General features: G+C 38.1%; 1 pseudogene; it reads left to right on the top strand.

The window, feature by feature from the left end:
• Positions 1 to 24,210, top strand: part of LOC133270497 (contactin-6-like) — a 147,270-nt pseudogene that overhangs the window by 5,617 nt on the left and 117,443 nt on the right.

Below are 24,210 nucleotides of genomic sequence, written 5' to 3'. Positions count from 1 at the left end.
AAACACATCTTTTGCTTTTGTGCATTTTAGGCTTCATCCTGTGCAAGTGTCTTGTCCATCAGGAGGTGAGTCCACCAAAAATAGGTCTTGCTGGACCAGAAAATACTTGTCATTGTTTCTGAAAACCTGGTGCACTGTACACTCTACCAGTTCCAACCCATTTCTCCAAGACATTCCCTCTCAAGTAGTACATATGCTGAGTTTGGCACATAAAGCATATAAGTAGTATCTTTGCTGAGAGAAATGGGGATTAAAAGCCCTGAAGTTTCTGCAAACTTCATCTCTCCAAGCAGTTTCTGATAATCCTACCATGAAATTACAAAAACAGCAGGACCAGAGCAAACCTCGCTATAAATTGTACTTCCTCCAGTTGTAAAGGAATCCAGATAAAATGTAGATTTTTATCACCTAAATTAGACAGCTGTGCCACATGGACTGTTGAGCATTCCCACCCCTCATCTGAAAACTCTCAGTAGTCTTGGTAGGCAGTTTGGGTTTGTCTGCAGTGACCTGTGCTCTGACTAGAGTCTTACAGCATCCAAGGAGTCTGTCCTTGAGCCAAGTAAAGGAAACCAAGCATCTTACTTGCACTGTGGGAGTGTTCTGCGCAGAGGAAGCACATGCAGTTTGGATATACATATACTGTGCATCCAGGCTGATCTCCAGTGCAGCTGCTAAACATCCTGTGTGAATTGGTTGCACTTCTCTGGCATGTCTGGTAGCAGCCACTATTATAACAACTACTTCTAATGCTTGCATTAGAGTCAGATAAACCCTGGATGGTGACTGCTGGATATTGCATTGTTTTACATATTGTACTGTAGCTGGTCCCTGGTACTGCAGCTCTCCTCCAACTGATGACATTCTGCTAATTTCCTTAATTCAGGCACTTAGCCCCAAATGGGTTTGTTTTTCTTAGGCTGGTAATAGTGGGGAATCTCTGCGATCGCTGGCAGGTCTGGGCACGGAGGAAATTTCTCTCCCAGAAATTGTTTTGTCTGCTGATTTAACAAGAGCACTTAGGCTGCACAGCAGGTTAGAGGTTTTACCCCTATTACAGTCACTTAAACTGCCACCTTTTTCTCAGCACTGACATCATTAGCTATGACATATTGCTGAAGCCTCTCTGCAGAGGTGACCCAGTCCTTTCTGGAGCTATCATACAAAGCTAAAAGCCATATATATTTTTAACTCTCTCCTTTCCAGTATTACTTACTCTGAAGCCACTGGAGGTACAGGTCTAATTTCACTGCCCTAAACCTGCTCTGGTCCCTCTCTTCCATCATATCCATGAGTTAGGTCTGTATTTTCAGTCTTGTCTCACTTTTCCCACCCAAAGATCCGTAAACTAAATATCTATATTTACCAGTATATAACTGTGTAATGCCCAGCCAGCTGTATAGCCATCTGCTTGGTGAGGGCATAGCCACAGAGGAAACACTTGTCAGAAGGATACTTTTCTACTTACAAGGAAAATCTTCATTCCATACACAGCTGAACTAGGAACAGTTATTCATGCATTTCTTTTCCAAACCTTCTATAAAAAAATGAAAAAAAGAAAAGACTCATTCTTCAAAGAGAGAATTCTTGTTGGACTAAATGTACTATAAATATTTGCTGTCATTGCTGCTTAAGTACCAAGAACCTCTGACCAGGATAAAGTCAGGCTGGTACCTGTGCAAACATTGCCCACGAAACGCCCCTGTCCCAGGCAGGAGGTGTGATACGATGGGAAACAGAGCTATGGTGAGGAACAGAGCTATGATGGGAAATGGAAATATGATGAGAAGAGCACCTTGCTCAGGTGTGGCTGCCTGAAAAGCAGATAACAGAGCTGTGACTGAGTTCATAGTGTATCCTCAGCATTCTCTTGCTTTCTACTATTCAGTGAAGGCTCTTGGCTCCAGCAGCTGTCACATAAGCTTTTCTTTTCCATGTTTCCGGGGGGCAGCTGAGCAGAGGGCTATAAGTTTATTGCACCATTTGGCCAGATCTCCCTGTGTGCTTCTGTCTGTTAATAGGATCATTCACCCCCCACGCTGCTGCCGTGCCACAAACACCAGTCTGTGCTGTGGGGACCATCCTTGCAGCAGCTGCAAGGATGCTTCATGCCCCACTGCTGCACCTCTCTATTTTTGTCTCCATCTGAGACATCACCTTGTCTTTTAGTAGCTGCCTGAAGCAAAGGAGAATCCGGGCTTATGAACCCACACACAATTGCTGCAGTTTCAGCCAGGAATAAACTGCTCTTAACCTAAATACTCCTCTGAGGACACTGAGCTTGGGGGAAGAAACATAACTGTGTTGTATCTAGTGCTAGCAGGAATAAGTGAGCATAGTATATACTAGATAATTCTAGGAAGACATTGGAAAGAGAGGGGAGGGAAGGAAGAACAATGGTAAACGTAGCTGAACAATAATGACCTCTTTATATTGTAGTAAATGCAATGTTTTCAGATAAAATGTGCACTACTGCAGGCATGAAGACTATAAAGGCAAAAAGCAAAAGCTTAGTCTAAAGGCAGGCCATAGCCTAATACCTCAAGGATTAGGAAAACTCCAGCGTGTTAAAACCCTCTTCCATAGCTATAGGGGGCTGTAGTGGTGGGTGCTTTGTGCCATCCTTCCTGCCAGGTCAGGCTGGGTGTTATGGGGCAGCGGCACCTACAGAAAACAGTGGATAATCTATATGATGAATTAAAGAGTGATAAAAATGATAGAACTAAATAAAGTGGGCAAAGTGCATTATTGCAACAAGCAGCATTGGGGGTGCATTTTGATTATTCTAATCTGGCATAAAATGGGTGAACTGTGAGCTGATGTAGAGTCCACTGTAAAATTTGCAGGAAAAATATTCTGCATTTTAATGTAAAAGGCTCACTTAGGTAAGCTAGGATCTACCACTAAATCTTAAAGAATATTTGATACCTAGAGACTTCAGGGAAGGCTATTGGTGTTTTGGGTTGCCCTGAGGAAGGCTCTGGAGAGTGCTACTTGGTATTATTCTGTACTTGAGGTATTTCAGCATTAATTGCACTGCTTTACTGAGAGATTACTAGTTTTAAAGTTACTCTTATTGAAGGTGTTGAATAATGGATGATGTTAAGCTTTGGGTTAGGGATACTGAGGGCTGATTTGGAAGACATAGGCAAAAGATAGCCAAAATCAAACTTTCGTCAAAAAAGGGTAGAATAAATGTTATGTTTGAAGTGTAAGAACTGACAAAAAGTACCTCACTCACTAATCCAGGGTAAAATATAAATGACTAACCATGTCACGATTTTACCTCTTTGGCTGGCTGACTTTCTCAGCAAGATTGATTCAAAATCCATCTAAGCCCTGAAAAGAATTAACAGAAAACCACTTTGTTTGACAATGCTGAGGGGATCGCTGAAGCAGCCAGAGCAACCAGCAGCAATACCCAAAACTAAAGCCGAAGCCCTGACTCACCAGGGGGCTCTGTTAAGTGCAGTGAAGTATGAGTAAGCCATGCAAAACTCTCATCCATACCCACAGATGCATAAGAAATATTTTGACAGAAAAACCTCCCAAGTTAGGAATTGTTCATGAGATACACTAAAGCTGAATCACAGGTGTCGGTCACTGGTGGTTTTCTGAACTGTCTTGCAGAAAGGTATATCATACAATGTTGTAAACTTCATTGTTTGTAAACAGGACAAAATCAAACATGAAACAGTGGTGTATACCATGAATGCCTGGGTGATGCCTGTGACCTCTGAAAGAGTTAAAAGTAGTAAGGAAATCTGAGGCCAAGTGACACCGAAGTAAAACCAGATGAGATCCTTTTTATTAACATTTCTTGTGGGAGCTCCCATTTAAAAACTGTACTGGAGAAATCAGGAAGTCAAAAATAGAAAATTGATTAAGAAAATACAGCAGGAAAAGCACACTAAAACCCTGTCATTAATCTCAGTTCCACATTTATTTCCCTGTGTATGCAGTGCCCTGCAGCTGGGGCTGGGGGAGAAAGGAGGTCCTCAAGGCTGTGCCCTTCCCACAGGATTCTCCTCTCCCTGTGAAAGTAAAAGCTCCTCTATATGGACTGTAAATTTATGGCTTGGTTTTACTGTAAGAAGTGTCCAATTTTCTTCCTAGAACTGACCCTCTCACCAGCAGCATGTGGGATTTCTTTTTCAACAAAGTCGCTAAAGCCAGTATTCAACTGAATGTGGGATGCGGTGCTGACAGAGTATAAAAGATGTTCATAGGACAGCAGGAATTTAGCCCAAACCCCTGTGGGTTGATTAGGGCAGTAGCATCATGTAAGAGCATCCTGAGGCCATCTCTTGCAACTTTTTGTTGACTGTCCATTGCCAGCATAGGCAGCATTAGCAGCACTGGGGATAGCAGTCAAGGGAGTAGCCAAAATTTACACCATCGCAGTAAACCAGCCATATCAGTCACTTCGAATGGCACAGGAACTTGAATGTGGAGGGCAAGTAATCTGAGTGCTGACCTGAGCGAGGCCATATAGTGTGTACTGCCAGGTATCCTCATGCACTGGTGCAGAATCAGGGTATTTTTCATTCTCTTATGCCTGGTTAACAACCACAGCCTTAAATGTATTTTTAACTTTATTTCTGGTTAAGTTTATACATATTTTAATGGCTCCTTTTTACACATTAAGCTTAATGGCTGTATACACTATTACCAATGCGTTGCCTGTCATACCATTTATACCATCTCATTTATTCTGAACAATGCAGCAGCCCATGTCATAATTCATCAGGATCAGATACTGATTATTGAAGTGGGGAATTGCACAGGCTGTGGCCTGGTGATCAACTCTGGGCAAAGCATAGTCCAACAGACAGGATCAAATACAATGAATGTGTTTTCAATGAAGGTATTTGCTGCTGATAGGTTGCTTTCTACCATGCAATGTAAATCATTTGTAAACTATTGGCACCATGGCCTCATCTGCCATTAGGTATGTAAAATAATACTGATACACATGGACAGCAACTATTATTCTCTTTTGGATAGTATAATGCGAATTACTACCATTAATAACAGACTTGTTTATGCTTCACCTCCCTGCTTTAAGGCTCAGTATTTTTTACTGAATCTTTAAAGGATGTATACATCTGCAGTCCTTCTACTTTATATATAAAGTCCTTCTACTTTAAGGGTATACATATATGAAAATTCAGCCAAATACAAGACATTACTATGAATTCAATCAATGGCCTTTCTCTGGATGAAGCCTTCCTGCCAAGTATTCTTTCTCCCACATTCTCCTGATACAAAAAAAGACAAACAAAACCCAAATGAAACTGAAAAACCCATGATACCGCTACCCAGGCTGGTAAATACCTCTATAGATCACGGGAAAGCACAGAAAAAGGCCAGTCCTTGAATAGGTAATTTTTGAAGATACATCATGAAATTAGCATAACTTCTGAGAGATTTGTGTAGTTCCTGTATCATGAGGTTTTTTACAGGGGCAGAGAAAGTGACTGGGTAATATCTCAGCATCCCTGTGAGTTTTATTTCTGAGGTTGCAATGGTACACCTTGTATTTTTTGTTTGTAACTTTTACTTTGTAATTGACCATATGTCTAATTTCTCTGAAAGTCTAGAGTCTCAGTTGTTCGTCAGCATTGGAAAGAGTATATTGGTCTTGGTGAAACAGTCTGTATCTGTAAGAAAAATGTCTGTTCCCATCAGTCATCAGGTAAAAATCAGCCACCTTGTTCCTTCTTGGTTTTCATTGAGCAACAAAAATTATTTGATTTAAAATGCTGTCTCTTATGTCCTCTCCTGTGGCCTGTGGAGTGTAAATGGTCAAGTGAAGACAGATTTGCAGCCTAACCATGACTAAGCATTGACTTTCTCTTCCACAAAACTGTGTTTCAGAAAGCAGATGATTGTGCAAAATGAACAGCACAAACTGTTGATTTTTCACCCACAGTTCCAAGCAGTGCTATCACTCACACAAACAGTAAACCGCTAACATCTCACAGTGGAAATGTGGCAACAGGAGCTTTACAGAATCATCTTGCAATTATAGCCCGATGTCAGGAGCTGTTTCCTGGCTTTGTGGTGAACCTCAGTGCTAAGCAGCTCACTGGAGCTGATTCACAGGGTTTTGACAGTCATGCACAAGGAAGAGGTAAAGTGAACTCTAGGCTATTCACAGGAATTTAATTGAATTGCTCAGAGATGCTTCTGATGGCTACAGTTTTAAAAAAAAACTGTAATGGAGATTTCTGTTTTCCTTTTATTTCAGTCTCTTGGAGAAACAGTAATGCTTTGCTTTTGGGTAAAATTCTAATCAATACAAACCTCATAAGACAATAAAATTTTATAGATTGTTACCCTGTATGTAATTTGTTACACAATATCTATGTGGCTTCTGTTTATTGAGACATAAAGACTTCACTTTTTTAAAAGTAGATTTTATGTGACAACAGCATAAGAAGGAATAACCTTTCACACCATATGTGCCATAAACTAAATTACCCTTAACCTAAATCATTTATCATACAGTCGCAGCCTAATGAGACCAAAATAAACAGAAACAAACTGCCTGAAATTTTCTTGAAGGGACAAATTATATTTCTATCAGCACAGCCTTTTGTTTGTAGCTTCACAGTTTGAGCATGTGGATTTTACAGTGGATTACATCAGATGCTCTGAAAAATAACCATATAAAACTTATGAAGCTTGTGAAAGGGACTTTTTCACCCTTGAATCACATCTTACAGGGTGTGAGTGTAGAATAGATGTTATAGGATAGTTGCATACTTTGTGTTTATTTTCTGGTGTAACTTTCTGCTGGATGTGACTAAGACAAGGAAGGGAAGGCAACCTTCATTCTCCAGCGCATCTAAACAGCAGCCTGAAGGGTACTCAAAGACAAATCATCATGGCTTTTGTGATTTGGATCAAGAGGGTTGGTAAACCTTTCAGAAAGAATCATACCTACAGTACTCATGAAGTACAGTGTAATGTATTGTGCTTACTACTAAGGTATTTTGTTCTTGTATAACATTTCTCTGTATAACACATGTTGGCCTGTACGCAACATTCTTTTTTCCAGTGTAGTTTCAAAGCAAGCAATAATTTGGAGTAAATGCAACTTTTTTTTTGAGCCAGACACACAAACATAAAAGAAGCTTTTTCTCAGTAGTTCCTGATGAAGTAGGAGTGTACTGACCTACAGATACACACAGGGAGTATAAGCCCATTCACTGAAACATGTGATTGTAACATAAGGTAAGTGAAGATCCAAATCTTTAGAAAGCTGATCTAAATCTTACAGAAGTCAGTGGGATATGTTTCCCTGAGTTTCTTAAGACTGAATCAGACCTTGTATTCTGCTTATTAGCAACATTAATTACTGTGTGATTTACCCTCCACATAATGTAATTGTGATTGCTATATTCTGATGTGTACAGAGATTGAAGTACGTGTTGATGATCTTGCACACTGATGAGGACTGATTTGCTTGTTAACGAAATAAAAGCTAAAGATAGTGGATTCCTTCAGACCTGGTACTTGCTGTTTCCCCTGACTGGTGATAGATTTTTTGAAGAGGAGCAGACCAAGAGAGGAGTGTAATCAATCTATTTCTTGCTCATAGCCTAGAACTCATGAAAAATTTGATTTGTGTGACTATGTAGTAACAACATTGTTTTATACGTCAAGAAAAAAATAAATAGTCCATTATTTAGATCATTACCAGTAAATAGATGTTTTCAAGACTGAAATGCAGGTCCATCATCTCCTTCTCATCATCTCTATTCAATCTCCTAAACTCTTCCCGAACCTATAACATGTTAGTGAAAGTCCTGGAGTGCAAGAGGGGCTGAGCCAATGATCAGAGTGACATGCAGTGTAGCATCAGTAGAAGTTATTAGTGACTGCATGCAATTTATGAGTGCAATCAAACATATGGATGTCAAGAAGTTGGGGAAGAGCTGCAGTATCCCAGGAAACAATCTGCATTATTAAGAACATAATTCTCATGAAAGTATGATTAGCATACAAAACTGCAGACACTTCACTTCAAGATTATCCTCAATGTCTCTTCTTCAAACAGGAAGCACATTTAAGCCCATTAGAGACTGAACTCTATTTTGAGGTTTTACAAGTGCAAGTCAAAGGAAACGTGTAGAAACTTCTTGATAGAACAGCTTTGCAGGTATGTGAAACTGAAAATGATACTTATACAGTAATATTTCTACAGTCCTTGGGATAGTTTTGGTGGTCCTGGAAAAACATCAGACTGGGGTTCTTCTGGTTCATTTGGACTATGAAGTTCTATACATTTACCCATAGCTTTGAATGGCAAAGATGCAACTCCAAAGGTAGACTGTTACTGGTGTCAACCCCAGACATCTTTTGTAAGATGTTTGGGGAAATCACATGCTTTATTAGTGACTCCAAAAGGCAAAACTTGCTTTTGATAATGCATATAGAAATGTTATGAGGATAAGTAAATATCCCCTTTACCAACAACTGTAAGTTTACAATAGAGTTTGATGCAGGTATGAAACTAGTAAAAGTATGTCCCTTGTATATAATTTTCAAAAAGCAAAGACTTCTTCTTGATTTAAGATTCTATAGAAGTGTATATGGGTGTGAAGGCTTGAAATACTACATGAATATTATTATATGCAGCTTGGATCATTCTGACATTCAGGAGAAGATTTTGGAACATTTTCAGTTGTTCCTATAACTACTACAATAGAATCATGGAATCACAGAATCATGGAAGCACAGAATCATAGAATCAAAGAATGGTTTGAGTTGGAAGGGTGTTTTAAAGATCATCTAGTTCCAGCCACCCTGCCACAGGCATGGATGCGTTCCACACTAGCATGTGTGTGCAGACATCAGTAATTTGGTTTTGCTTGGCACTTGTCCTTGACAAAGTTGTGAATGTTATTTAGAGATGTTACAAGTCTCTGTTGTATGGACATGGGTATATTCAGCTACCTCTGAGAGCAACCAGTGAAGACGAGCTGTAAGAAGAGCTGTGCAGTGGCCCTACATTTTGTGATCGTGATATTGGACTAAGACAGAGAGAAAAGGATCATGCAAAGAAAAGGATCACCTAAGCAAAGAAGATAAAAATGAGAAACTCTTTCCTTAAATTCTTATGAATTAATTCATAATAGACTACATTTTTGCTCTCTGCTTTAGCAGTTAAAACAAGTCTCGTCTTAGATCCACATGGAGCATTTTGACTGCAGTACTCCATGCTTGTATGACTATGATCCCTCTGAGAAACAAACACACACAATCCCAGCACTACCAACGGAATTTCATGAGTCCCATCAGGAGCAGTACCTATTCCTCGCTGAAAACAAACCTGTGGAGCTGTGGAGATCATCCATATAACTCTTGAAAGAAAATTTGGCTTTGAAAATTTCACTTATTTTACCACTACAAAAAAAAAAAAGCACCAAATATGTACAGATTAAGAATGCAGGAACTATTTAAGAACACCAGAGAAATGCTTAGAATACAACATAACAGGAAAATTAAAAGGGAATTAATAACAGCTAATCATGCAGGTGAATTTTCACCATCTTTCTTTAATTGACACAGCAGTAATATTCAAAACTTCAGGACTTTTCATTATGGTAATTTCTCGTTTTAATTTGTGAGTGCAGTGCAGCACAATTTACCTAGATGCTTGGGACTGTGTTATGTTGAGGGATGTGTATAGTTCCCCAGCACCTAGTTATATTTTGGGGGACTTACTCAGCAGAATCTTTTGCATAAGTGCTTCACAAAGTAAGTGCTCTGCAAAATAAGTGCTCCTAATATAGCCTTGAGTAAGATAGCAGTGTATTTAATTCACTACTATTTCTTTTTGCATTAGAACATCTAGAATTGTGCAATTTACTCTGATTATTCTCTGTGATTCCAACAACATATTTTGGTGCATAAAAGGAGTCTACATGAAAGTGCTGAAGAGAAGGGTATTGTCCTGGGTTTAGCTTTTCAGAGCATTGATGTTAGAAGAAAACAGGTTAAAGTCCTATTAGCTTTCAATGTACAGTCTAATAGATGAGAAAACAAGGTACACACACACACACACACAAAGCTGTACCAGTAAAAATCTCTTGCTAAATATTTACATTCAGTCATGGACAGGTTTGATGCAGATAGTTTTCATGGACATTCATATTTTGGAATTTTAGAATTGATAAATTTTAAATAAGTGCATACATAAATAAGTGCATCCTAAATATTATCTATCTCTTTCCGTATTAGAAAACCCTAAGAAAAATTGTTATCTTACAACAGATAAATGGAAAAGCTTTTTCTTTTAAATACCTTTGGTCTTGATTCTTAGCTGATGTAAATTAGCATTTCTCCATAAAGCTCAAAGCTATTCCTCCTTACATCACTGGACTATCCAACCCTATTTACCTGTCAAAACCAAAGAACACCTCCAGAATAGTAAGTTCAAGTTCAGATCTCTTCAGTGTATCCAGGAAGAGAAAACATTCATAAATACTGATTACTAGTCAAGCTAACATTTTCCTTTTCTAACATATTCTGAATATATATAAATTGGCTGCTGTGTATCCAGCAGATGCAAATGTATTGACACTAGCATGCATGACTTGTTTGGATGGCAGAATAATTATCAAAAAAATAGAATCAATTTCTAACAAATTCTAACAAATCATCTGCCATGTGCAAAGCAGAAGTCCAGTAGTAATTAATGTAGTAACTTGTATTAATGCGTCTTTCCATCTCCTTCTTTTACCTGCTTGGTGATACTTGATAAGGTCTGCCTTCTAAATGAGAAAAGAGCTCATGCATGCTAAGAAAAAGCATGAATTACAGAAGAAATTCATTAATAAACAAATAAAAACATATTAGCCTAGAATTACATCTTAATTTTCAAGAACTTGATACAATCAGTACATGTTATGTGAGCTGACTTTGAAGTGACTTTAAAAGAACTTAGATGTGTCAATGGAATACTTAGCAAATATAAAGACACGTTTAATTATAGGAAAAAGGAAAATAAATAGCGCATGTTTTAAATGTGCCATATCATTCTCTGTAATAATACGAATCTCTAAATTTGTGTTTAGAGTATGTTAGCATGCGCTCCTCCCTATATCACTATATATTCAGATAGATAGCTCATGAACAACTTTTTGTTTCAAATTACTAATTTAAATAGAAAAAAAGAAATCTACAAGTTATGCTATGATTTGAAACAAAATCATGTTCTAAAAATTAAAACTGCTTAATGTCTAATGTGTGGCAAGTTGTTAAGGGCATGGCTATTTATTAAGCACTAATAAATTGTTTATCTTCAGAGTCTTAATTGAGAGTAGTGGACCCTCTGTTCATCCAGTTCAGGTTGGAAGCAAGGAAGCATCACCCAGTTTTCAGCCACTTGCCCTTTCTCCTCTCTGGCTTAGCTGATGCATAGCCTACAACCCTCAGGCATGCATCACCATTTACATGCTCATCTTTGTCACACAAGTGTAGGACAAAGTCTTACCAAGCAGTTCTCTGGCACTTCTGCTGTGACTGGGCCATTTGCAGTTGGCAAGGACAGAGCTGAGGGCTCCTTTCTTATAAAGAGAGACCAAAATATTAGGGATATATAAATACAATAAATATATAAATACAAGGAGATGGCCAGTATCAGTGAGCTGGTAGTGGACAAGATGATGCTTTAATAACAGACCTTCTTATGAGCTGGCTTTGCTTTGGTTATTAATTTCATTATTGTTGAGCCAGCCCAAGAGCCCTCTGCTCCTCTTTCTTGTAGCACCCAAAAACCTTCTGTAGAAAATGAACACAATATGGTGAAGCTGTTAGAAACCCTAGCACTTTTCTCCTTGGCTTTTGTTATGAGGACTTCTTTCTCCTTCTTTCTTCTGGATTCCACCAGCATCTAGACATATTTTTAACCAAAAGAGGTATAAAACTTGTATGCCTGTTCTCACCTTCAGATCGTCTTGAACCTTGTGTAGACATTAAAATAACCTGTTTGCCGCACTGATTATTCTACTTGGATATATCCCCTATCTTAAAATACATAGATTATTCTGAATTAAGTCTAATTTCATCTAAAAACCAACTGATTATTTTCTTCTTTTCCTCATTATCAGAGAGAATCTAAGTGATAGTAATAAACAGAAATAGCATCACCGAGGAGGAAGGCAATGGTAAGGATTATCATTTCTCACTGAATCATTTACTTGTTAAACAATAAGCTCTGAAATTAACTTTCTCTCCTGACATGCATGCAAATATGCATGTAAATAAAATGATTAGAGACTCCATCTTAGGCAAAAATAATGGCTGTGTGTGGCTCAGCTAATCTCAAAGTCACCCTGGCATTACAGTCCTGTCTTGTTCCTATTTAGATTATTTAGTATCCAACTTAGTCCCATCGTTAGCTGGTCTAAACTCATCTAACCGATAAGCATTCGTGTCTGCTTAGGCTGGCACAGAACTAGTCCTAGCCTTTTTATTTATTGCTGCACAGCAATGTATGGCTATTATAAAATCTAAATATTTCCTGACAGCTGTCTGGGAAAATCTAAAGTTAGTTTATGTTCATGGTACTCTCAATACCTCCTGCCAGGCTGAGGACCAGTTGTTAATAACTTTGTGGATTTCCAGGTTCTTGTCTAAAATTAGCTTTGGTTTCACTTTTTGTTTCGTTTACAAATATTAACTCTGATCCATGAATTGGCAGAAGTGGCAGGGGGAGTCCCCAGGCCCCTTCTGAAGGCATCTCTCCAAGCCTCTGGTTCAGAAGAACTTTTCTTCAGCTCCAGTTTTGCTCAACTGCACACTCACTTTGGAAAGAAAATTTGGTGGTTTGGTGGGTGTCTCTGTGGTTGATGTGCAAGCACATTGTTTTGTACACTGGGAAACCCCGTGAGTGCTTACCCCAAGACTGGTATCCACAAAACCCAGTCTGCATTAGATCTTTAGTTGACACCCACTTTTCTCATGCCACACAACTGCCATTGCTCCTGCTTGGGTTATATGCTGCAGAAGTAAAGTTGCAGTCTTGATGGGAGTTTCTCTTTAGTTTGGGTTTGATTTTTACAGGTAGCCCACCATGTTACATCCTGCTGTAAGATCCTAGTGAACACAAGAACATTCTGAACAGCAACAAGGAAGTGCAATGTCAGTAAATCAAACATCTCTTTTTCTAGAGTAGGTTTTTTTCAGGCAGATAAAAAGAGTTATGTCAAAGGACTAAAACTGGTACTAGTGAGTGCCTTGCTGCCTCTGCTACTGGCTGAAACTGTTTCAGGTTTAAGTTTAAGTGTCATTTGCAGCCCAAAAGGAGTCAGTGTGGACATCTTGTTCCACTGCAGTACTTCAGAGAAGCCTGCTGAAAATTCTTATAAACTGCCTGCCCTCATAATGCTGGAGAACATTAAGCTTACCCTTCCGGAGAGCAGACTGTATCAGTTAGCAATTTTCAACCAAAGAGAAAAAAGGGACTTGAATGATTTTCCCCAAAGTTGAAGAAGTCTTTCCTTTCCCTACAGCTTCACTGCAGTACCTTCTTGTTCAGCTAAGAGAACATCCTGGTTCTTTTTCTTTTTCCTGAAAACAGTTTCCAAGATTACTTGTTGCCCTGTAAAGGAATCTGAGAAGCAGACAGGGGACTTTGGATGTGCTATATAATTCAAGTGTCGTGTTTAATACCCACTCAATACCCTTCACAACACGTTATGTCCTGCTTTCTTTCATTGCTTGTGCCAAGCACATCATTTCTCCCTTTTCTCCTCCAGAAGAGAGGAAGCAAAAATGAATAGTTTCTTAATAATGACAGTAACAGTATTATTTTTAAGTAGAAGAAGCTGCTAGCCGGGTGCTATGATGATGAGCGACTGGCACCCTTACTGGGTTTGGGAGTCCAGCACTTGAAGCTGGCTGGCTGTAACTAGGAGGAATAACAAATGATGAGCAACAGTGAAATGAGAAAGAGAGAGATCATTTCAGATGTTAGAGCAATAAACCACAAATGAGATTCTATGCTGGTAAATATATAATACATCAACAAGCCAGGAACAATAAAAAGAGGGTCTCTCAGTAAATGGTAAATTCCTGCTGCATACTGATCAAATGAGATCTTGTGAGCCCTCTCAGGGAAATCCCCTCAGCCATTAGCATGATGAATGACTGTCAGGTAAAGGCATCGGCTGGGTGTCTTTTACAGAGAAAGACAGAGGCTTATTATTAGGCTTCTGGGAAACAGAGCGGTTCAACCCTGGCTGGAGTAAAAGGAACCAAGTGAGGTGACCTGAGACTGCATCAGTCACTGTGTGCAGCGTGATTCCCTTCACGGCCACCAGCTGGAGGTGTAGATATATAAGAAATGGAGAACTAAATGCATTGTTACTAAGGATATTATTTTGCTTGAAAGGAGAGCACTGTAAAGATATAACAATACCTTTCATATGGATTTTAATAAAAAGATCTGGGATATTAAATATGAAGCAAGAAAAAGACTAAAATGAAAACACGGAATAGCGGACTTTATGGTGGCACAAATTAAAGTGTTCCTGTGATATAAGGCTCATATTGAAACAACCTCTGCAAGAGATCTTGAAAGAGATGAAGTCTTCAAGATACCATTGTAAAGGTTTATCAGTAGTTCCTTTATTAACATCCCTATCCTTGAAGAAACCTGCACAGTATCTTTTGATGACGTTCTAATTTTGATTCTATTTTACTCAAGAAATGGGAATTTTGCTACTAGCTTCCATTGGAGTAGAATAATTCTTTTTTTTTTTTTTCATTATTACACCAATAATATTTGGAAGGCTATTTTCTAGAGTTCTTAAGCTTTTTCTCAGAGGTATGAAGTAGATATTAAACTTTTCATCTGTGAAGAATAATGTATGCTCTTCAGTCTCAGTATTTGGGTAATATCTAGACATTTAGCTTTAATGTTTGTGAGTATGTTAAAAGAAATGTGATAATTAGTATATATTGTCAGGTTTAGTAAACTTAACACTTCCAGAAAATGTATTTCATGATGTATTGAACTGAAAATTGATCTACACTTACACTTCAGCCAAACCTTTTTATCAGACATTTCTATTCCAATGTTTGCTCAGTGGTTACTGCAGACTGTTTTGTATGATTAGTAGGAATTCTTCAAGTTGTGGGAAATAATCTATATGATGGAAACTTCTAAACTTTAATTCTTGCAGAAAATATTCTCTTCTGCAGTTCACAGAAAACTCTGAAAAGTGAAATTTTCATCTTATCAGAATTTACACAACAGATTTCATAGGATGATTGACTGTCCATTTCTATATATGTAGAGATTAAATGAGAGCAGGACTGTCTTAGCTAAAGAATGGCTAGAGTTGTTGTATTTGGCCCTTGCAGTCCTGTCAGTTATTTGAGCTGGAAAGTCCTATACCAGAATGACTAACTGGAATGACTCAGGAGCAGTATTGAAGTCATAACCCAAGTCCTTACATGAAGCTAGTTATGGGTGAGGTTGCCATCATATTGTAGTAGGTGTTAACATCTTTCTGCCATGTTTTTAAAGTATTCTGATTGTCAGGTACTACGTGAGAATTTGGACTTATGGCAGTTCTGATAAAGAATAACATTTCAGCATATACAAAGTAATTTAAATATTAACAACTGTGATTATTTCTAGTTTTAGTGTATAAGAATTTTGATGGCAGATGATACTCCTAGTGCTCTACTGGTGGTAAAGGATGAAGAGGAGTGGGAAAGGATGAAACTAAAAGAGTGGAAGCTCTGTCACCTTTGTTCTGATGAGGAAGAAAAGGCTTAGATGATCAAGCACTGTGTCCTAAGCATTGTGTTGGAACTAAGGTAGCATTAGATCTTGTTTCTGACATTGTGAGGAAGGTAATAGAATCATAGAATCACACAATAGTCAGGGCTGGAAAGGACCTTAAGATCATCAAGTTCCAACCCCCCTGCCATGGCCAGGGACACCTCACACTAAACCATGTCACCCAAGGCTCTGTCCAACCTGGCCTTGAACACTGCCAGGGATGGAGCATTCGCAGCTTCCCTGGGCAACCCATTCCAGTGCCTCACCACCCTTACAGTAAAGAACTTCTTCCTTATATCCAATCTAAACTTCCCCTGTTTAAGTTTTAACCCATTACCCCTTGTCTTACCACTACAGTCCCTATTGAATAGTCCTCCCCAGCATCCTTGTAGCACCCCTTCAGATACTGGAAGGCTGCTATGAGGTCTCCATGCAGCCTTTTCTTCTCCAGGCTGAACAGCCCCAACTTCCTCAGCCTGTCTTCATACGGGAGGTGCTCCAGTCCCCTGATCATCCTCGTGGCCCTTCTCTGGACTTGTTCCAACAGTTCCACATCCTTTTTATGTTGAGGACACCAGAACTGCACACAGCTGCCATGTCCAGAAGGGGCAATGGCTGGAATATGAGTAAGCCAGCCCAAGCTCCCAGTTCTTCCAGTGAAAATCCACTGTGGAAGTTTGGGGATCTTGACTCCATCTGGAGTTAGGCTGTTAGTAAGGCTAAGGACTCAACATATTCTCAAGTCTAGTAACATACATAATAAATTTTGCTTTTGCTGTCTTCATACATACCACATATTATACAGCAGAAGACTCAAACAGCAAACAAAAAGGAAAGTAAAATGGAAGCTTGTATATGAGGTTAATTCTTCCAGCAATGCCTCAAGGATCAGTGTATCTGCTAATGCAAAGAAATGGTAGGTCAATAGCACGTATCCTTTTGGAGTACCACTGTACATGTCACCTACAGAAAATCCTAAGCTTGAATAAGCTTTGCCTTCCCTCAGTTTCTGGAAACATGGCAGTCATTGCTAAATCACTGCTACTATCACTGCTGCAAATCTTTCTTCAAAGTTATCCATTTTGCCCCAGGAAGCTTTTGTGGCTGACATTTTTCTTTCTATCAAGCAATATACGATAAATTATTACTCTACTTTTCCTCACTCTGATACTGCCTAGCTTCCTTTTATGAGCTGCAGGTTGAAAATCCATTGGCAAAGGCACTTATGCATATGTCAGATACAAATTTGATTTTCCTGAAATCAGAAGTGATAATTCTGCTAGGAACAGAGAACCAAGCACTTGGACACATGTAGCTGAACTGAAGCACAGCTGTAGCAGGTATAAGACCTTATGTTTCTTGGTATCACATTTCTTACAGATCTTAAAGATGAGGAGCTTACACACTGAAAATGGTTGCTGATCCTTGCTGTGGCCTCCAGGAATATCAGTAATGAATAAATGCTAATGTTCATGACATATTTCTAAACTACGTAAACTGATACAATTGGTTTTTACATTATATGGGGTAAAATTGGGTGACTAACAATAAAATAATAATTCACTGAATATTTTAAGATACACGATGTTCCTCACTTAATTAAGCAACAAATTTTTTATACTTGCCTGAATTTTGACTGTCTTACATATAGATGATGTTCCAAAACATAATCCTCCATGTCATAGAGATGACAGTAATGTATTGACTTTGTAACTATATATGTCTTCAATTGACTTGAACCACAACATCTTTATACACAAAGTCAGGTATGAGAAGGGGACATGGAAGCCATGGAAAAGGTGTTATAAAGAGGAATACAATTATTGGGATTTTATTTATAGCTTATAAAATTCAGGTCCTCTGGTTCTGGTAATGGGATAAGCAGTTTACTTGAATGCCAATTACCATTCTGAGTAGTGACAACCTTAATTGGTTTAGTTATAGCATGTTTTAGTTTCATTTTCCTGGAAGGGATTTGTCAATGGGTATGGACTGAAGACAATCTTTGGCATAGCCCAGTGCTGCAGGTGTGAAGGCATACCCTGAAGAGCAGTATATCAGGTCTGCAAAAGTGCCTTAACTTTTTCCACACAGACTAAATATACTTGCTCTATGCTTCCCAGAGTAAGAGACCAATAGATCAGCAATGGTTTATAATGAATAGAAAAGACTTCACCACTTTTCAAACAAAACCAACTTCTGTGCCAGCTTTATCCCACTACACCATCAGAAATTTCTGTCTCTATTTATCGTATGTATCACTGCAAAGAGCAGAAATAGCACCATAATTTTGTATGTCAGAAAAAGAGACATTTGAAAAGATTGAGTCAAATTATGCCTATGTTTGTACATTGTATATATGCACATACTCACATACATATATACATGCAGACACATACATATATAAAAAGCTAATATGCCTATGCCTCCTAAGTTACAAGGAAACACTACCAGCAGTGTTGGAGAATGAACAATGTGAGTATGTGAAGCCCATAAGACATCCCTTTCAGGATGATTACTGGCACTGCATACTGTGTATAAACTGAAAAAAAGAATATCAAAGTAGTAGTAAATAAGCTCCAAATGACATGGTTCATATGAGATAACTGCATCTTTACTGTGCTTTCCTAAGGCTTGGTTAAGCACGAGGGCTGTGATTGTATTACAACAGTTATATTCATTACGGCTTCAGCAGTTTAGTGTTGAAAGACATTTTTATGCTGATTAGTCAACAATGTGACACACTGGGGTTTATATCTTTCAGTCTTTATGTTTGGGTTAAATACAGGAAATTCTCTCATTTCTTCTCTCCTATCGAGACACAGTTACTTACAGTTGTGAATGCCCACACAAATGTTTGTGCTATTGCATTAAACCAGTGCATGTGTAATGTTTTGGTGAAAGTAAATTGGTAGCATATTTTAGTTCACTAATACCTTACTAGTGCATTGCAACAGCAACATGCCATTGAAGTGCTTCAAGTTTGAGAAACAAAAGCATCTACAGTGTCACACCAAATGGAAGTCCCAATGTTACCTCAAAAACAATGAACTTTTTAGGATTTAGGAAAAAGTTTTGAAAACAGAAGATTTAAACCTTCTCCAAAAGCTTTTTGTACTGAATTTGAATTGCAAATAAGCTACAATATTTTCTTTTTCCCTAGGAAAAGTAAGCAGCAGCAGTCAGGAGTGAAAAACAAATGAATATCTAAGTCTATTTGTGAAAAGGGAAGAATAGGAGTGATCAGTATCAAAAAACTTTAGTTAAATAACATGGGGTACTTTCCTCCTTCAAAATATGGTTCAATAATTTTAAATAAGCAGTAGGTACTAAACCAGCATAGGTAAATCTTGCTGGAGACTGTGAAACTGGTTGCTTCTGCTTGTGCTCTGGTAGTTACAAGTGTTTGCTATTCAGTCTGTTACGGATATCTGGAAAATAGTTTGAGGGCAGAAAGAGCCTCAGGGATAAAAAGTTAGAAAAGAAAAATGTAGCTGTATATCATTGGCATTCATGAGAAAATTCACATTAGGTGCCTTCAAATCAGGTGCTCAGGAAACAATATAGAGATCAGGAGCAATGGTGTGCCAAGAATGCAAGCCTAGCTGGGACAGACTCAGCTTATTTCCTGGCAGATGAAGAATACAGAAGTATGTAAGGCCAAATTCAAAAGATAATATAGATGTGTGGAAGCTGGTGGGAGGGAAAGCTGAGGCTGCAGAATAAAAAGGCAATGCATGCACTCCCTGGATTACAGCGTCTTCACATTTTTATTCTTTTCCTCCCATATGCATTCAAGAGATCTCTTTCTATAGGTAGTTACACCAATATACTAGCCCTGGAATGAAGCTCTTCTGCCCTCACCACTGTGGAATTTAATCCCAAATCCCTGTTGTTAAACACTGTTCCTTTCACCAGGTCAAAAAGTTGCTATTTCTATAACATAGCTACATTTTGCCATGGGTAAAAATGTCAATTTGCTTGAATTTAGCTAAGAGCAAAATCTCATCATCCCCACTGCCTGACAACTTTTACCTCAGAAAGATGTCAGTTTGCCACCTGAACCAGCTCTGTCTAGCTTTTACAAAACTAACAGGCAGAAAAGTGAAATGGTGCATATTTTCATGAAAAATCAGATGACACCAGAAATGCATTTTCTTCTTTGTCACAGACTTGATCTTGTGTTTTGCTGCTCAAAAAATAAGCAGTTGAAGAAGGTATAGGTCTTGAAACCTAAAGGCTACAAACAAGGTTGAGCTTCAGCTCAATAAAGAAGAAAATATTGATGCTTATGCTAATGTACTAAATATATGTCAGACCTTTTTAATTAATAAATTAATCTATAACATATCTCCTTCTAAATTCCATTTCCAGGGGAAAACAACAATACAACTGCAAGCTTCAGACACATGACAAAAAGCCTTTCCCTCTGTGTTAAAAGTGCAATGCCACTAAGTTAATATACATCTACCTATATCCCATGTTTAGACTGAAATTTTCGATATTCCACATATCTGAAAAGAAATGTTTCATGAAAGCAGTACATTTGTGCTCTTTCTTACAATATTATTCAAGGTATTTGCAATGAGAAGTGGCTGTTGCACAACCCATCCAGGCAGCAGCTTGGTACTGTTCTGCCTGCGGAGCCATAGCTGAACGGTGTATTTCCCCCATACTCACTTCAGCCACCCTTATCCACTACAGTGTTTCTAGCTCTTCATCTCATATATACCCCTGTATGTCCCAGACATAGCATTTGGATGTCTCAGGAATAGACAGACATCTTTCCTTCCCCCACAGATGAGAAAAAAAAGTGACAGCTAAAAAGTATTTGAGGGTTGAGTCCTTTCCTATGGATTTGTCCTTTCTAGCAGGAAAACAACAAAAAATTATGCTGACTACTTTCATAAAAATGCATTTGTAAATTATACACTGTTGACAAATGGACATGTGATCAGTATTTTTAGGGGGAAAAGTAATTTTTCCCCCATGATCATATTTAACATACTTTGTTTTCCATCTATCTATCTAAGACTGACTGTTCAAACTGTGGCATAACAATTAGAATAAGTGATAGTGTTACATCCAGAAAACAAAGAGTATGATGGCACAATTTATCTTGTTACATTTCTTGATTTAATGCCAGCCTGGGATTTCTAGTCTGAACCAGATTTTTCTTATGCTATAAATATTTCATTTTTTTCATTTATTCTTGATTTAGTTTGACAGTAAATAATCCCATGGAAGCTGCTGTTGCAAAGACGTTGTAAAAATTATTAAGTGCCTGCTTGCCAGTTAGGTCCTTGTGCTTGTCAGAGAAAAACAAGTAAAACAGTTGGGTTACTTAAAGAAAATGTGTGTGTGTATATATATATATTTACAATAATGCCCCATAATTTTCAGACTTAGAAGCATAAAAATACAGAGCTGAGGACTGATCAATACCTGATATGAATACAAAGAGGTTTGGGTGTATATTCTGGATATTGACAGCAGTGGGTGCTTGCTTCTCAGTTTCAAACAACTCATGTATAACCCAGAAAGAGAATAGAAGGCAGGGAGTTTTTCAGAAGGATCTGGCCTTGTAAGAAAGGGCAAGTGTCTTGGAAAAGAATGGATCTGGTCAGTTAGTTGGATTTTATAGGTGTTTCTTTTTGTTATTCAGAATATTTCCCCTGGGTAACATGAGTAACATTGGAGGGTTCAAGTCCTTTTTCTTTTGAGCTATAATTACCTTTGGCAACTCTTGTACCTTTAAAATGAAATTCAGGTGATCTGCGCAAAATAACTCACACACCAAATGTGCAATGACCAGAAATGGGACTTGTTTGAGAAATCCTGAGGAAAAGGATTTGGGTGGGACCAGAGTAGGCAGCACTGGGAAATGCTCTTGAAATAAGCATTGAATGAAATTTCTGGTTTTTTTTACAAGGCTGAAGCCATTTATACTTTTAAATGCGTGAAGTGCTTCAGCAGACCCCAGAGGTGTGTGAAGTAGGACCTCATAGAAGGTTAAAAGAAACTCTGCTTTTTCCATCCTTTTTTTTTTTTGTTAAATCATGAAAGCTTATGTCAAGGTTTGATCATTCCCTGCCTGAAATGGCAGCTAGCAAAGGTGCACCAGGTTTACATGTGTCTCCCCTGAGACCACCTACTATTTTTAAGTGAAGTTTATAACCTAAGAACAGAATTAGGTCCCTTATAGAAGCGAAATGACTTTCAAAAGAGTTGAACTTTTTAATTTTCTAAAAAACCGTCTTTCTCACTCAAATTAACAATAAGTTTCAGGGCAAGCCTGTATGGTAAGTTTTCACACTGGTATGAAAAATGAGATAAGTGAGAAGATAATATGGATCTGTAAGTGTGGATCATAAATGTATTTCTCAGGGGAAAATTTTCAGCACTTAAAAGGTTTAGAATGATTTTATGATTTTGTAAACCCATTTTATTAAGTGATTTCTGGTTTCAGCTGTTTTATGAACTGATTCCCAACAGTAAATTACTAGTTTGCCCTTTGGGAGTGTAGGCCAAACAGAAACATTTTTCCTGGTTAAATTCATCATATATTGACTGAAATGTCAAAGCAAATTAAAGCAAATTGCTATGTAAATCCTTATGGGTGAATGTTTCATTTCTGAAGAATAAAGGTCAACAAAAAAGAAGTTTGGTTGTTTTTTTTACATAGTATATATATGACATTGTGTCGCCCTCTCATCCCATGTGAGACCTACCATTTTGCATTAGTACCTGCTTACGTTGCAGTACCTTCACAAAAGGATTGTTTCTGGGAACAGAAGCCACACTGTCATAGGGCAAGAAACATCATAAAGTGTTACAAAGATTTAAGACTTTTGCAACATTTTTGCAACTACTTTCTTCTAATCTGGAAACTTTTGGCCAATTTTTCTTTCTTATTTGGAGAAACTCACTTCGGTGCAAGTGATCTCTGTACCACATGGAGTGGATGGATGGGTCTCAAACAATATGCATGATTTTAATCGATCTCGTTGCCAGCTTTGTGTGATTTGGGAATGATTTTTCATGCTGGGATGATGCTATCTAGACTATTTATTGCATTTTTAATGTCTTAAAATGGTACAGTCGAACATGATTTTACATGGGGAAAATTTGAGTATTTATTTTGAATCTGCACTTTAATTATTTGATATCTCTTCCTGTTTTTACAGGATATCAAGGTAGTCACAGGAGGCCACCCTTTATTTTCCACTGATTGGATGGGAGGAATTTTTGACCTTGGAAAGTGGAGATGGTGTTGCTATGGAAACTAATAAGTCTGCTGCCATTCATGAGCTGCAGCACAGGTAAAATGTTCCACTATTAGTGTTTGTGATTGATAAATCTTTATCAGTATCATAATTCTTCTAGAAAAGAGAAGCAATTACCAAAACTAACAGTACTTACTCGCATGAACAAGTGACTAAGGAGCTTTTCGTTAGGACATGCTTTAATTTTAAGCAACACAAGATGCTGCCTTTGAACCAGGAAAACACGTTCCAAGATCATAAGAAAGCTGTACTCCAGGTAATAGCTTTAAAAAATATTATGAACTGTAACATTGAAAAAAAAGTACTTATTGTTACTTGGCTAACAATATACACATGAAAGACATCTCTTAGCCATAGCATGACTAACTCCCAAGACAGCAAATGGAGTGGATTAAAAGCCAAAACTGTTTAGTGAGGTGTATGGGAATGTTGCATAGATGGTTTAAATTCCAGAGTTAATAGCATGCCCTTCAAATGCCTCCATACTAGCAAAGGGCCCGACTGAAATCACATTTAACTTGAAGACAAATAAAAGCATTCATGTATGAAGTTCAGAATAGGTAAGAATCATAAGGACTATCAAAACATAAACACTAAAAATGAAAGAAAATCTTGCTTAATGACCAAAGCAAATGCAAATGTTCCTTCTTAGCCTCCAGTTGGCATGGTGATAGACCCTCATGCAACCTATCCTGTCACTGAACCAAGTGCTGGGCATCCTGTCAGTCCTCAGGTTGTATTCAGAGGGCAGTGTGGTTGGGGGAAGCAAGAGTGTTTTACGTCATTCTCCTTAAATATCCCTTGTGCTTAATTAAAACATCAGCATGTTGCTAACATACTGTAAGGTAAAATGTTCATTTCTGCCTGGCTGGGCACTGTTCACAGTGAGGGTTTGGTACTCTGAGTTCATCCTTTTTTGAACCTTTCTTCTAATTCAAAGCACATAACTTGACAATCCTTCTTCACAAAACCATATAAATGGGATTAACTCATGTGACTCATTACAAATTCATCTAAAAACAGACACAAAATGGTAACTGAATTGTTGAGGTTATAATGAATTTGGGGATGACCTGACCCGTCACACTCGTCCGTGGTAGAAACCATGACAAC

This window comes from Pezoporus flaviventris, unplaced genomic scaffold (genome assembly GCF_033815535.1).
Source record: "Pezoporus flaviventris isolate CSIRO_AGI_PZ_B2104156 unplaced genomic scaffold, CSIRO_AGI_Pfla_v1 ptg000021l, whole genome shotgun sequence".
In the NCBI taxonomy this organism is placed as follows: domain Eukaryota; kingdom Metazoa; phylum Chordata; class Aves; order Psittaciformes; family Psittacidae; genus Pezoporus; species Pezoporus flaviventris.
This window is presented reverse-complemented; position numbering and strand designations above follow the sequence as displayed.